Raw genomic sequence first — 14,247 nt, forward strand, 5'->3', positions numbered from 1 at the left:
CGTTATTTTAACCCCACCCGCTATAAAGCAGCAAAACCCTGGGTCCAGGTACTCAAAAGTGCAGGGCTCTGCTTCTGCGGGATTAGCCGCCCCTTCTCGGCTGGGAACACGCAGGCGAAGCATCAAAGGGCTCCCACCCCACTGAGATGGTGACTGCATGTCTCGGGAAGGGAAGAATCCAGCCATGGGGGGGGGGGGGGGAGGGATCCCCTCTGGCACTGACAGAGAGGCCCAGAGACATGCAGAAGGAAAGTTCGGGAGGGAGGGGGCAGAGATACCAGGTAGGGAGGAGGACGGAGGTGCAGCTAACTCTGGTACTCGTGACACCCAGACCCCATCTCTCCCCACCTCCTTGGACCCAGGCAGCACCTGCTCCTTTTTGTCTCCTCTCCCATTGACTGCCGCCCTCCTCAGCACCAGGTCTCCCAAAGGTTCCTCTCCCCAAATGTTTCCCACTCCCCTCCCACTGTTCCTCGCTCCCAAATCCCTGGGGTCCTGTCAAACAAACGTCTCTTCCTCCCTCCTGTGGCTGGCACCTCCATGTCCTGTAGCCTGGCCCCCCTCCCTTTACTCCATCCTTCACCAACCGTTCCAGCTCCTTGAGTTCCATTTCTTCCAGCCTCCACCCCAACTCCCTACATCTGCATCTCCACCCCAGCCCTGCCTCCCAGCCCCGCCTCTTAGCCCCCGGCCCCAAACCTTCCCTTCCCTGGTTCTTCCCTCCCCAAACTGCCTGTTCTGCTTATTTCTAGGCCAGGGGTGAAGCAGGAGCCATTCTGCTGGGCACTCTGCAAACACAGAACAAGGACAGTCCCAGCCCCACGCGTCTGGCCCTTGAAGAACAAACCCAGAGGCAGAGGGACCTGGACAGATGGGATGGTGAGGGGCAATTTCCCTCAGCAGCTTGGGCCGTCCTGGCAGAATGGTGTCTCAGTCTCCTAGGAGATCACGGTAGTGGGAACCAACTGTCCATGTTGTGCTAGACAAGGGCGATAGGAAGCCGCTCTGGGGTGCCCCACTAAGCCTGGCAGGCTGGGGGGGGGCTTTGGGTGCTGTCAGCACGCTGGGCTGCACAGCCACAGTGTACTCCAGGGATCTGGTGGCCAAGTAGTGTAGTGGCTGCACTCCCAGTCCCCTGCCCTGAGCCTCCAAACACCCCCCACCACCTACCCCTGACTCCTGCACCACAATCCCTGCACTGCGCCCCCCCTCACTCCTGGACTCCCTGCCCTGAGCTCTCCACACCCATACACTCTCCAGCCCCCTGTCCTGAGCTCCACCATACCCCTGCCCTGAGCTCCCCATCCTCCCACACTCCCCACCCCCTGCCCTGAGCTCCCCCACATCCTCACACTCCTCATCCCCCGCCCTGAGCTCCCCATACTCCCACATTCCCCATCCCACTGCTTTGAGCTCCCCCACATCTACAGACTTCCCACCCCCCTGCCCTGAGCTCCCCCACATCCTCACACTCCATCCCCCTAACCTGAGCTCCCCACACCCACACACCCCAGCCCTGAGCTCCCTGGATTCCACACATTCAAATTTCTCACAGGTAATTTCCTGTCATTCAGTTTGGACACAGGCCGGCTAACCTTGTGAGGAGGGCTTTAAACTAGGTTCGACGGGGACAGGTGAGCAAAGCCCACAGGTAAGTGCTGAATGTGCGGGACTGAGAGATGGGTTGGAAATGGGGGGGATTACGGCCTATAATGGGAAGGAGCAAGGAGGGTCAGGGCACAACAGGGAGGCAAGATCAAATCACTATCTTAGATGCCTATATACAAATCCAAGAAGTATGGGTAATAAGCAGGAAGAACTGGAATTGCTAACCAATAAATACAACTTTGATATCATTGGTATTACAGAAACCTGGTGGGATGGGACGCACGATTGGAATGTTGGTATGGAAGGGTACGGCTTGCTCAGGAAGGACAGACAGGGAAAAAAGGGAGGAGGGGTTGCCTTGTATATTAAAAATGTACACACTTGGACTGAAGTGGAGATGAACGTAGGAGATAGCTGTGTAGACAGTCTCTGGGTTAAGCTAAAAGGGGTAAAAAACGAGGGTGATATCATGCTAGGAGTCTACTACAGGCCACCTAGCCAGGTGGAAGAGGTGGATGAGGCCTTTTTTAAACAATTAACAAAACTAGCCAAAGCCCAAGATTTGGTGGTGATGGGGGACTTCAACTATCCAGACATATGTTGGGAAACTAACACAGCGGGGCGCAGGCTATCCAAGAAGTTTCTGGACTGCATTGGAGACAACTTTCTGTTTCAGAAGGTTGAAAAAGCTACCAGAGGAGAAGCTGTTCTGGATTTGGTTTTAAGAAATAGGGAGCAACTAGTTGAGAACTTGAAAGTGGAAGACAGTATAGGGGACAGTGACCACGAAATAATAGAGTTCATGATCTTAAGGAAAGGTAGAAGGGAGACCAGCACAATTGAGCTAATGGATTTCAGGAAGGCAGATTTTGATAAGTTCAGAGAACTTGTAGGTAAGGTCCCATGGGAAGCAAGACTGAAGGGAAAAACAACTGAGGAGAGTTGGAAGTATTTCAAAGGGACGTTGTTAAGGGCCCAAAAGCAAACAATTCCGCTGTGTAGGAAAGATAGAAAATATGGCAAAAGACCAGCTTGGCTTAACAAGGAGATCTTGCATGATCTCAAAATAAAAAAGGAGTCGTATAAAAAATGGAAACTAGGACAACTAACAAAGGATGAATATAGGCAAGCAACACGGGAATGCAGGGGCAAGATTAGAAAGGCAAAGGCACAAAATGAGATCAAACTAGCTACAGGCATAAAGGGAAACAAGAAGACCTTTTATAAATACATTAAAAGCAAGAGGAAGACCAAGGACAGGGTAGGCCCACTGCTTAGTGAGGAGGGAGAAGCAGTAACAGGAAACTTGGAAATGGCAGAGATGCTCAATGACTTCTTTGTTTCGGTCTTCACCGAGAAGTCTGGAGGTGTGCCTAACGTAGTGAATACAAGCAGAGAGAGGGTAAGTTTAGAAGATAGGATACACAAAGAACAAGTTAAAAATCACTTAGGAAAGTTAGATGTCAGCAAGTCACCAGCTCCTGATGAAATGCATCCCAGGATACTCAAGGAGCTGATAGAGGAGCTATCTGAGCCTTTAGCTATGATTTTTGAAAAATCATGGCAGACAGGGGAGATTCCAGAAGACTGGAAAAGGGCAAATATTGTGCCCATCTATAAAAAGGGGAATAAGAACAACCCAGGAAACTACAGACCGGTCAGTTTAACGTCTGTCCCAGGGAAGATAATGGAGCAGGTAATTAAGGAAATCATATGCAAACACTTGGAAGGTAATAAAGTGATAGGGAATAGCCAGCATGGGTTTGTGAAGAACAAGTCATGCCAAACTAATCTGATAGCTTTCTTTGATAGGATAACGAGCCTTGTGGATAAGGGAGAAGCGGTGGATGTCATATACCTAGACTTTAGTAAGGCATTTGATACGGTCTCGCATGATATTCTTATTGATAAAATAGGCAAATATAACTTAGATAGGGCCACGATAAGGTGGGTGCATAATTGGTTGGATAACCGTAGTCAGAGAGTTGTTGTTAACAGTTCTAAATCCTGCTGGAAAGGGATAACAAGTGGAGTTCCTCAAGGGTCTGTTTTGGGACCCGTACTGTTCAATATCTTCATCAATGATGTAGATATTGGGATAGAGAGTACGCTTATTAAGTTTGCAGATGATACCAAACTGGGTGGGGTTGCAACTTCTTTGGAGGAGAGGGACATAATTCAAAATGACCTTAGCAAGTTAGGGAAATGGTCAGAGGTAAACAGGATGAGGTTTAATAAAGAGAAATGCAAAGTGCTCCACTTAGGAAGGAACAATCAGTTCCATACATACAAGATGGGATGCGACTGTCTAGGAAGGAGCATGGTGGAAAGAGATCTAGGGGTCACAGTGGACCACAAGTTGAATATGAGTCAACAGTGTGATGCTGTTGCAAAAAAAGCAAATATGATTCTAGGTTGTATCAACAGGTGTGTTGTAAGCAAAACTCGTGAAGTTGTGGTACCGCCCCAGGGTCAGGAGCATGTCAGGTCTCTTCAGACATGCATGTGCCTATTGGGCCACGGCCCCTGGGTGTCACGCAGCTGGAGAGTGGCATGGCATGTGCTTGCACGTGCACAGGTGTCTGTGTGATCCGTGGGAGGCATGGCCCACGTGCGCGGTCCCTGGTCTCCCTCCCGCCTCCTCCCCCGAACTACTTAATTGGAACTACTTCCCCGGTACGGTCTCCCTGGATGACCCTGCCGACTCCAGTGCTGGAACTCCTTGTGGTGGCCCCTCCGGTGTGCCCAGGTCAGGGCCCTCCAGTCCCGGCTCGCTGCCTCCCGGGCTGGCACGGACCGCCCCGCCCCCCAAGAGTCGGTCGAGGGCAGGGAAGTAGGGGCAGGTGGCAGCCCCTGCTGCTGCGCCGCCCCTGGTGGCCATGGCGTACGCCTGCCGCAGCTGTTTTACTTTCAGGTGCTCCCACGGCAGAAGATGCAAAAGGCCCTGGAAGGAAAGCCCTCCTGCTTTTTTACCACGGGAGGATGTGGGCTACCAACCGAAGCTCTGAGCCAAGGACTGAAGGACCCGTCCAAGCCGTGGCCGTACTCCCGAGACTTGACCGAAGCCAGCTCTCTCTTCCATGACTGCTGCAAGCCTCAACCGAGAACGTGGCGAGTGCTGCCCGTGCTCCCACAATTCCCTCTCCCCCTTTCCATTGAGGATTCTGAAGGACCGTCAGCTGGTGATTTTTGGCTCTGACTGTAAGGGATGAATTGAGCCGGGAACGTAGCTGGTCCTCTTGGGCTGGGCAGAAGCTTTTGATGGGATGAGATGGGTTTTGGTCAGCCGGCGTGTGCCTAAAGAGCGTGGGTGGTGGCGATGCGGGAGAAGCGGCGCGTCGGAGGGAATTGCTCGCGTGTCCTGTTGTTGAGCAGTATGGCGAAGGCAGAAGTTCTCTTTGTGAGGGGTTTGGCGTGCCTCGGAGTAGTAGAGCAAGGCCAGTGTTGATGCTGTGGCAGCTCTTTGTCTAGGCGTTTTGTCTAGGCCTGAATGAAGGCTCTGGGTAGCGTGGTCCAGAAGTGCTTTGTTCCACGAGCGTCTGGAGAGCCTCCCTGGCGCGCTCCCTGAGCGGGTCCCGGCGGCCCTTGTGGGTGGGAAAAGGGCAGGAGGAAGCCCTGTTGCCTGAGGACAGAAGAGGAGGCCTCCGTGACTCCCACACAGGAAGCGGGGGGCTGCCGAGAGCTTCCCCGCAGGCGGCATCCTGGCCTGGCCTTTAGCTACTTGCAGCCTGGAGTGAAGGCGCGGAGTCAAAAGAGGCCGGCCCACACGCAGCAGAGAATGGTTTCGATCCATCGACCTCTGGGTTATGGGCCCAGCACGCTTCCGCTGTGCCACTCTGCTCCCTTTGGGCTAGACTGCCCGCAATCCACTCTAGCACCTGGGCTGCACTGGCACGGCCAGGCAGAGGAGCAGGCTGCTGGGCAGCGTTTCGGAAACCCCTTTGAGGTCTCTGTGGCGCAATGGGTCAGCGCGTTCGGCTGTTAACCGAAAGGATGGTGGTTCGAGCCCACCCGGGGACGTGGCTACGCTTGGCCTCCTGGCGCTTGCTAGCGGGCTCCCTTTTGCCACCTCCAAGCCATCCCTCTCGGCCTCGGTGAGGTCACCTTGTGGCCGGCAAGGTTCAGGGGCCGTGCCGTGCCACGGGAGCCCGTCTCCCAGCAAGCGCGCCGGGGCCTCGGCCTCAGGGCTTAAGCCCCGAGCCCAAGCGCGAAAGCTCCAGCCGGGCAGGTGTCGCTCCCCTCCCGCCTCTACGCCAGCTGAGAGGGAGAAACGCACGAGCCGCGCGGGTTCTTAGCCGCCTCCCTCCTGCGGGCCTGTTTGCTGCGCAGACCTCTGGGCCTGTCTCATACCTCCCCTGGGAAGCGTGGCCGCGCGAACTGAGCCCCAGTCGCAGCTCCCGAGGTTTCCTGTGCAGCCTTGGACTTGCATGGCTGCCATGGTTTCTCTTTGGAAGGGACTCGGTCCCGCTTGGACAGGCGACTCGCCCGTGTGACTCCAAACGCCATCTTGTGGCTGTCTTTTTCCCCCACAGCCAGAACACCAGGATTCGCCTGCTCCTGGGTGGCCTGTGTCCCTTTCGGGCCATGGCGGCCGCTATGCGCCCGTAGACGGCCACGTTCCTCCTCCTAGTACAGAGATCATGGACGCTGGGGCCCTGCCCCCAAACCTCAATGAGGTCCATGACCTCCACACTAGACCAGGAGGGTGCGCACCATCTACGGCCCCTGGCTGGCCCCTGGGTGCTGGGGGACTGGGCGGGGGGACGGCTCGCTGGCACTGGCTGCCTGGCTCATCCTGCAGCCCCTGGTTCGGGGCAGAGACTGCTGGCAGGGCTGGCTCTGGCAAGTGCCGTCTGGCCAGAGTCTACCCCTTTAAGGGCCCCAGGGCTGGGGAGAGGAGAGGAGTTTTCCTGGTTTGGCCCAGAGCAGCCACCAGGGGAACCTGGGGAGGGCTGGCCTCCAGCTACTTCGAATTAAGTGGCTACACAGCCCTTAATTCCAACTACTGAATTCGAATTTGGCGTTACTCCTGGTAGAATGAAGTTTACCTAGTTCGAATTAAGTCCAAACTAGCAGTTTGTATGTGTAGCACCTATGAAAGTTACTTCCAACTAACGGCTGTTAGTTCGAATTAACTTTGTAGTGTAGACATACCCATAGTTCCTATACAACTAGCAGCTAATGGGTAGTCTCCAGTAGTTTAAATCTTGGGGCATTTGGAAAAGGAGGGGGAGCTACATGTGTGCGGGGTGTATTGTTGCCCTCTGCTGGATGGACTGTAAATGCTTTATGTATGTATCATATGCCCTATAGTGCTAACAGTTAATGGAGATTCTCCTCTAGCTCACACCTGGCATTTTCTAAAGTAATATATGTGTGTGTATGTGCGAGAAAGAGCAAGAGCCTGGGGGCTCCCTCATGTCTCCTCCCCATCCTGATCTGCTTGGCTTAAGTGCAGGAAAGAAGAAGTCGTGAGCTTTGTGTATTTGACATCAGGTGGAAGCAGGGGAATGGAGGACTGGTGGGAACAAAAGCAATGAGGAGTCCTGTGGGACTGGTGGGAACAAGAGCACTTGGCTTCTTTTCCTGCAGACCGAGAGGGGTGGGGACTGGCTTGAGCTATATAAATCAGATGCCGCTCCATGCCTCAGTTTCCCCCTTCATACAATGCCGATGACACAGAGAATGTTTGTAAAGTGCCTTGTTGTTAGCCCATGGGGCAGAGGGGGAAACTCGGTCTCAGAAGCAGACTGGGGGGAGGTAAAACCCTACCTAGGCAGCGCTGGTTCCACTACGTCACGCTGCCAGACCGGTCTGAGTGGGTCCCTCTCTTGGCTGCTCCTCCCCCCAGGAGGAGTGGGTTCCTCTCCATCGGCTGCAGGAACCAGCATTTCAAGGTCTTTGCCAATGGGCAGCCGTTCTGCAATTCAGCTCTGCCGCGGCTTCCAGCAGATCGATACACTGGAGATCGATGGTGCCGTGGTCGGGTCCTGTGCCCAGTTCTGAGCCCGACCGGTGCCGCTGCCCAGACGGAGATGAGTGGCACACACACGACACCCCCCTACGGCCGCCCTCGCAGACCAAATAAACCTCTCCCTTTCGCAGAACGACTCTGCTCCTGCGTGGTTCTGGGGCTACTTGTGTGTGTGTCCTAGACCCCCTTTCTGCTCAGCGCAGATAGAGACTCCTCTGCAGGTAGAGCTGAGTGCGACGCCTGCACTGGGATGGCGTATTGGGATAATGTACTGACAGCTCCTCTGCGCCACCCCTCCTCTTCCCGCCGCTGCAACATCAAATTAACCTTCCTGGTCTGCCCCCGTCCTCCCTCCGGTACCAGGAGACCCCACGCATGATGGGAGGGGCTGCAAACTGGGGAGCAGGCTACTGCAGGGCTGAGGGCAGCAAACCAGCCCCCAGAGCCCTGCAGGGCCTGGCCACGGGGAAGGGGAACTGATGTGAGCAGCATTTAGAGCTGGGGGGGGCTGTGGGGAGGAGGACAACGGAGCCACGAGCAGGACAGGGGGTGAGCCAGCACCAGTAAGTCTCAGGGGGTATGTCTACACTACCCCGCTGGTTCGAACTAAAATCAGGCTCCATGCTCAGCTGTGAGTCCGAGTCCCATAGACCAAAGCGCCCCAGGGCAGTGGTGGATTCTCCACATGTCAATGGGTCTAGTGCAGGCCAGAGGCCTTGCTGGGATGCGCTAGGGCAAAGCCCAGGGCTGGGGCCGGACGGGAGCCCGTGAGAGGCAGCGGGGCGAGTGGGAGGCTCTAACTCTTGCTCCTGGCCAGGAAGTCCAGTGCTGGGTGACACCAAGGCCACGTCTGCACTGCAGGCATTTTGCTCAAGAACAACTGTTCTTGTGCAAAAACTTGTGGCGCGTCTACACTGCACGTGAATTCTTGTGCAAGTAAATTTGCAGTAAAGCATCAGAAAAGAGGGCTTCTTGCACAGGAGTTATTCCTCTCCCCACGAGGAATAAGCCCCTTTTGTGCAAGAGCTGTTGTGCAAGAAGGCAGCGTGGACGGGCACCAGGGGCTTCTTGAGCAAGACACTTTTATGGCTAAAATGGTCATCAGAGCTTTCTTGCACGAGAAAGCGTTCACAGTGCCATGGACACTCTTGTGCAAAAGCACATGGCAGGGTGGAGGTGCTCTTGCACGAGACCTTTTGCGCAAGAACTCCGGTGTGAAACAGTTCTTGTGCAAGAAGCCTGCAGTGTAGGGCAGGGAGCAGCCTATGGGGCTACTGGAGCTGCTGGCTGCAGGATGCCCAGTCAGGGAGTGGGGGGGACCCCTAGGAATGGCTCCAACTTCCCAGAGGGGTGGCCAGAGGCAGGACATTTGACTGGCAGGGTGAGGTGGGGGGGGGCAGTGACCTCACAGGGGCTTTGGGCAGCCCTCAGCAGATCAGGCAAAGGGCAGGTGGGGAGGTGGTGACCTCACAGAGGAACCCACATCTCAGGCTGAGAAAAGGGGGGGGCGGGCCCAGGGGACTTTGGAGACCCCCGGTTGCTTTAGCTCTGGTGCGTCTCCTGCTCACAGTTGCTTTGTCCTCTGTGAGTTCCACATCCGGACAGCGTTTTGCAGAAGGTAAGAGCCCCCAGGGGTTTGGATCCCGCCCGGGGCCGGCTGGGTTCCAGGCAGGCCCAGCCCTCGGTCAAGGGCCAGAAGTGCCTGTGCAAGACCGAGCCGATAAGCAAGGGGCCATTTGGGGGCTGGGGGCAGTCGCTCTGGGGAGCTGGAACCCCTGGATTTCGCTCTGCAGGCTGCGCCCCAAGCTCCCCTTTGCTCCCCTCATTTGCAGCATGGCCAAACACATCAGGCTGTGGTTCCGGAAAGCCCTGAAGATGGCCCCAGGGCCGGTGGGAAGCAGCTCCTCCGTCCCCGCGGGCGGGGAAGCTGAATCCCACCAGCTCGGGGCGACTCGCCCACCGGCCAGGCCCCTCCGGACCTGGCTCCAGAGGCGGCTGGGAAGGCGGGACCCAGCCCAGCGGGGCAGCCGGGTAGGGTGGCTCTGGGGCCTCCTCTGTGGAGAGAAACACCTGCCCCAGGAGCCCAGCCCCCATTACCACCAGGGGGCATCGCCCTGCCCGGCCCCCGGGGACCTGCCAGTCTCCGGGAGCCCCCAGCCTCTCCGCACCAGCCCCTGCAGCTGTGGGTCCAGCTCAGTGAGCAGCAGCGCCTGGGCCTCCAGCTGCAGCCGGGCCACCTCCTGCAGCCGCTCAGACCCAGGTGAGGGGCCGTGAACATGCTGGGCCCAGGGGCTCACCCAGTACACGGGGGGGCAGCCCCAGTGTCTGCCCCGCAGCCAGGGCAATGGATGGGGGCGGGAGCTGCTGCTTGGCTCTCTTGTTCCTGGCGGGGGCTCTGCTGAGGGCGTTGGCAGATGTGAGGGTGGAAGGGGGATGGGTCCCTGCGAGGGGCGTGTGGGGCCCAAGCTGCCCTGGGTCCCTGACATGGGGGCGCGTGACCCCTGCTGGCCGCTGGAGTCACCCTGGTCCCTTCCCTCCCGCACAGAGCCCCCCTGCGCCTCGGCGGAGCTCTGCCAGGAGCGGATGGACTCCCGGGTGGAGGAAGGGGCCATCTATGATATTGAAGAGCAGCTCCACACCCGGGACACGGTAGGAACCTTCTCCACACGGGGGGGACCCGAGATTGTCCGGCCCCTTCCCAGCACGTCCCCCCCTCCGGGAGGGGCTTGTCCCTGGGGATCCCCCTGGGGCCCCTTCTCCTGCATGACCTGGGCCCCCCAAGCTGAGGTCTCTTGTCATGCACCAGCTGGGCCCCCACAAGCCTGAGGAAGCAGTTGGGGGGGGAGTGTGGGTGCTTGGACAACCGGCAGCTCCCACCTCCACTCCTGGGAGGCCTGAGCCCTGCAGCTGTCCGTGGGGGGCAGGCAGGCCCCAGGCTCACAGACTCTCTCTGGGGTGCAGAGCCCAGCCGCCCTGCAGCGGTTCCTCCTGGCCGTCCCCCCCGCCTGCCTCGCCGCCCTCCAAAGGGGCGAGGACACCCTGGCGCCGCGCTGCTGCAAGGACACCATGATGGCCAGGATCGTGGTGAGCGAGTCGCGGCGGCCGGGAGGAGGGGAGGGGATACGTGGGGTGGACAGGGGTCTGCCTGGGCCATGGCGGCGGGTGGGGGTGCTGGAAATGGGATGGGTGGGGCCAGGAGTGCTGGAGGGGGAGGGGGAGGTGGACATGGGGAGGGTGGGTGGGGATGCTGGAGGAGGAAGGGACACAGAAATGGGGCAGGTCTGGGGTGCTGGACAGGGAGGGGGATTCGGAACAGGGAGGGGTCTCCCCGGGCCATGGGGGGGGGGAGCTGGAAGGTTAGCAGAGCGGGCTGCTGAGGATGCGCCTGGGGAGCAGGGATGAGGAGCTTCAGAGGCTGGTCACCAGGGCAGTGAGGGGCAGGAGACGGCCTGGGGACAAGGATTGAGCTGGTCCCGGTTTGGGAGGGGGGTGCTGGGAGGGGCCCTGTGCCGGGCAGGGGGGCTACAGGCCAGCGGGAGGCAGTGGGGTTGGATCCTGCTGGGTGGGGGCGCTGGCCGTGTGAGCGTCTCTTGGGGGCCCCAGCCTCACACGCCCCTTTGTCTCCTTGGGTCTCACAGGAGATCATGGAGGACTCCCCCACCCCACTGGTCTTGGCCGACTGCCTCAACGCCGCCTGCAGCCTCAGGTACCGACCCCCCCCCCGCCGACTCCCCCCCAGAGCAGATCCCCTGACCAGGGAGTGGGAAAGTCTCTGTCTCCTGGGCTATGTCTAGACTGCAAGCCTCTTTCGAAAGAGAGCACCCAGTGAGTCTGGATGCTCTCTTTCGAAGAAGCCCTAGTTCCATTCAAGAACGCCTTCGTTCGAAAGAAGCACTTTCCAAAGAAGGCGTTCTTCCTCGTGAAATGAGGTTTACCGCCGTGGAAAGAAAAGCCGCGTTCTTTCGATTTAATTTCGAAAGAACGCGACTGCAGTCTAGACGCAGGTGATGTTTTTTCGGGAAAAGGCTACTTTTCCCGAAAAACCCCCTGAGTCTGGACACAGCCCTGCTGCTGAATGAACAGTCTCTGCCCCTCTCTCCTGCCAGCACCTTGCAGCCTCCCCTACAGGCCCAGCTCCTGAGCCCCCTGCTGAGGGCGGCCGTGGGACAGACTGTGTCTGGGGACTGGCAGCAGGAGCCCATCCACACACAGGTACGTCCCTCCGGGCCCTGCTCCCGGGCTGGGCTGGAGCTCCAGAGAGGAGTGGGGGTGGGGGCAGAGGGAGAGAAGAAGCTGCAGGTTTGGATCCTTCCCTCCAGGTTTCCCGTTGCTCTCCCTGGGGGCCCGTCCCTTCCATGCCCAGCCTGGGCTCCTCCCTGCTCTGCGAGGCGTCTCAGACCCTGCTCAAGGCTGCACCCCGGGGCCAGCGGGTGGCCTGGATTCCCCAACCCCCCTCTGACCCAGGGCTCCCCCTTGTCTTGCAGCAGTTCATCCGGGCCCTTCCCGTCGACCTCCAGGCCCTACTGGCAAGCCTCCTCGCCGAGTCCCCAGACACCGCCAGGCTGCAGCTGATCATGGAGGTGAGCCCCGTGGGGGGGACGGGGCCATTGTCCCTGCTTCCTCGGGGGGCCGAGAGAGGAGCTGTGTCAGTGGCTGGGGGGGGGGGGGCACAGTCTGAGAGGAGCCCCAGGCTCTGCCCAGAACCGGCGCCTCCCTACGGGTCCTGACCTGCCTCTTTCCCCCCCAGCACCTGAGCCCGTGGCTGGAGTCCCGCCTGCCCCAGGAGCGAGCCAGGGCCCTTGGCAGCACCACGGCCCTGCTGGGAGTCGCCACCACCCTCCCGGGGTTTGAGGTAAGTGACCTCGGAGCCGGGGGGTCTGGGGCTGCAGGGCGCGGGGCTGGGAGCGTCCCCGGGAGGCAGAGCTGGGAATGGGCCGGGAATGGGCCGCGTTCTCCTTTCCCCGGGGAGGGGCGACCCTGGGCCTTTCCGGGGGGCACCTGGGCCCCAGACTGGGGAGTGGCCGTCAGTGGATCCCCTTGTTCCACCCCCGGAGTGACCCTTCAGTCGGGGCCATTGCTCAGGGTTGTCTCCTCGCAAGGCCGGCCCCGCCCCGCCCCGCCCCACCCCGGGAGGTGTCTCTGTCCGTCCCCGAGCTCAGAACCGCCTCGGCGGCCGTTAGCATGGGACGTGCAGCCCCAGGATGCTGAGGGACCCCCCCTCTTCTCTCCCCTCAGAACTCCGCCGACTGGCCGAGGATGGGTCACCACGTGGCCCAGCTGGGCCTTTTTATTTCGGACCCATCCGAAGACGTCAGCCGGCTGGCCCGGAAGGGGGTGCACAGCCTGTACCGACTCCTCCTGCACCACAGGGGTAAGGAACCCAGCCGGGACCTGGGCCCCAGGGACACCCTGAGGGTGCCGGCGGCGGGGGGAGGGGACCCAGCCCTTTTCCCCCAGACTGGCCCAAGGGGGGATGCGTCCCTCTGTGTTCCCCTTCTGCCCCCTGTGCCCCTCCATTTGCCCAGGGATGCCTGCAGGGACCCGTGGGAGGGGAAGGGCTCAGACCTGCCAGCAGAATCACCCTGGTTTGTCTCTTGCAGGCCTCAACATCCACCAGGCAGAGGACCTGTGGTGCAGGCACTACTATAAGGAGAGATGGGTCCTGGCGCACAGCAACACCGTGCGGGTGGGAGAGGTAAGGACGCGCTGCCAGGGCAGGGCAGGGCTCGGGGGTGGGGCTGGCTGGGGCCCTCGTGCGGGTAGGACGCGGGGTGGGAGCGGGGAGTCGCTGATCGAATGGTCGATGCATTTTCCCTCGACTATTCGAGCCATGGACAGGGCGGCGCTGCCCCTTTGTGACGCTGTCCCGGCGTTTCAAAGGGGCGGCGCTTCCTAGGGGCAGCGCCGCACCTTGCCCCGGATCTCCCGTAGAAGGGGAAGCAGGGCGGGACGGGGGGCAACACTTTTTGATGGAGGTCGCTCCAAGATGTTGGCCAGTGGCCTAGGGCTGCTCTGTTGTGCGGAGGGGGGTGAGGTCTGGGAGGGTCTTGGGGGCAGGAGGAAGGTGTGACCTGGGGCAGGGGTTAGGGTGCAGGGTGAGGAGAGCGTCTGGGTGCAGGGTCTGGAAGGGAGTTTGCAGAAGGAGGAAGCTGTTTTAGCCCCAGGAGTTGGGGCCGGGCTCTGGGCCGTCAGCTGAAACCTCCCGTGCTCTTGATTTCAGGTCTTTGGGCAGCTCTTCACGCCAGAGCAGGAGAACTGCTTTTTAGACAAGGCTCTGCTCGCTGCCCGCTCCCCCCTGAGGCGCCCCAGCCAGGCCGGGCTGGTCCTGGCCCACGCCCTGCATGGGCAGGCCCATCAGCTCCTGGGATACATGGTGAGCAGCCGGAGCAGATGCAGGAGAGCGGGGCAGGGCCAGGGTCTCCTTCCCATCCCCTCAGGGAGTCCCCCGCCCCTTTCCTCATGCTGCCCCCACCCCACGTCCCTGCTGGGTGGGTCAGAAGCTCACCCTGCGGGCCTGACGGGGGGTGACCAGAGAGCAGAACAAGTCTCAGCGCAGGGGGGAGGAGGGTGGAAATGCTGGGGGGGCCCAGTACCCCTGAGTCCCCAGGGATGAATGTGACGGATTCTGCTTCCCTTGCAGCAGGAAGACAGCCAGTGAGAGCACA

The 14,247-nt window shown here is 59.5% G+C and overlaps 1 non-coding gene across 1 annotated transcript; it reads left to right on the forward strand.

The window, feature by feature from the left end:
• Positions 1–5,554: 5,554 nt before the first annotated feature.
• Positions 5,555–5,628, forward strand: TRNAN-GUU (transfer RNA asparagine (anticodon GUU)). The gene has a single exon. It is a non-coding gene; the product is annotated as a tRNA-Asn (tRNA).
• The last annotated feature ends 8,619 nt before the right edge of the window (positions 5,629–14,247 follow it).

Source organism: Pelodiscus sinensis, chromosome 25 (genome assembly GCF_049634645.1).
Source record: "Pelodiscus sinensis isolate JC-2024 chromosome 25, ASM4963464v1, whole genome shotgun sequence".
NCBI classification, from domain to species: Eukaryota; Metazoa; Chordata; order Testudines; family Trionychidae; genus Pelodiscus; species Pelodiscus sinensis.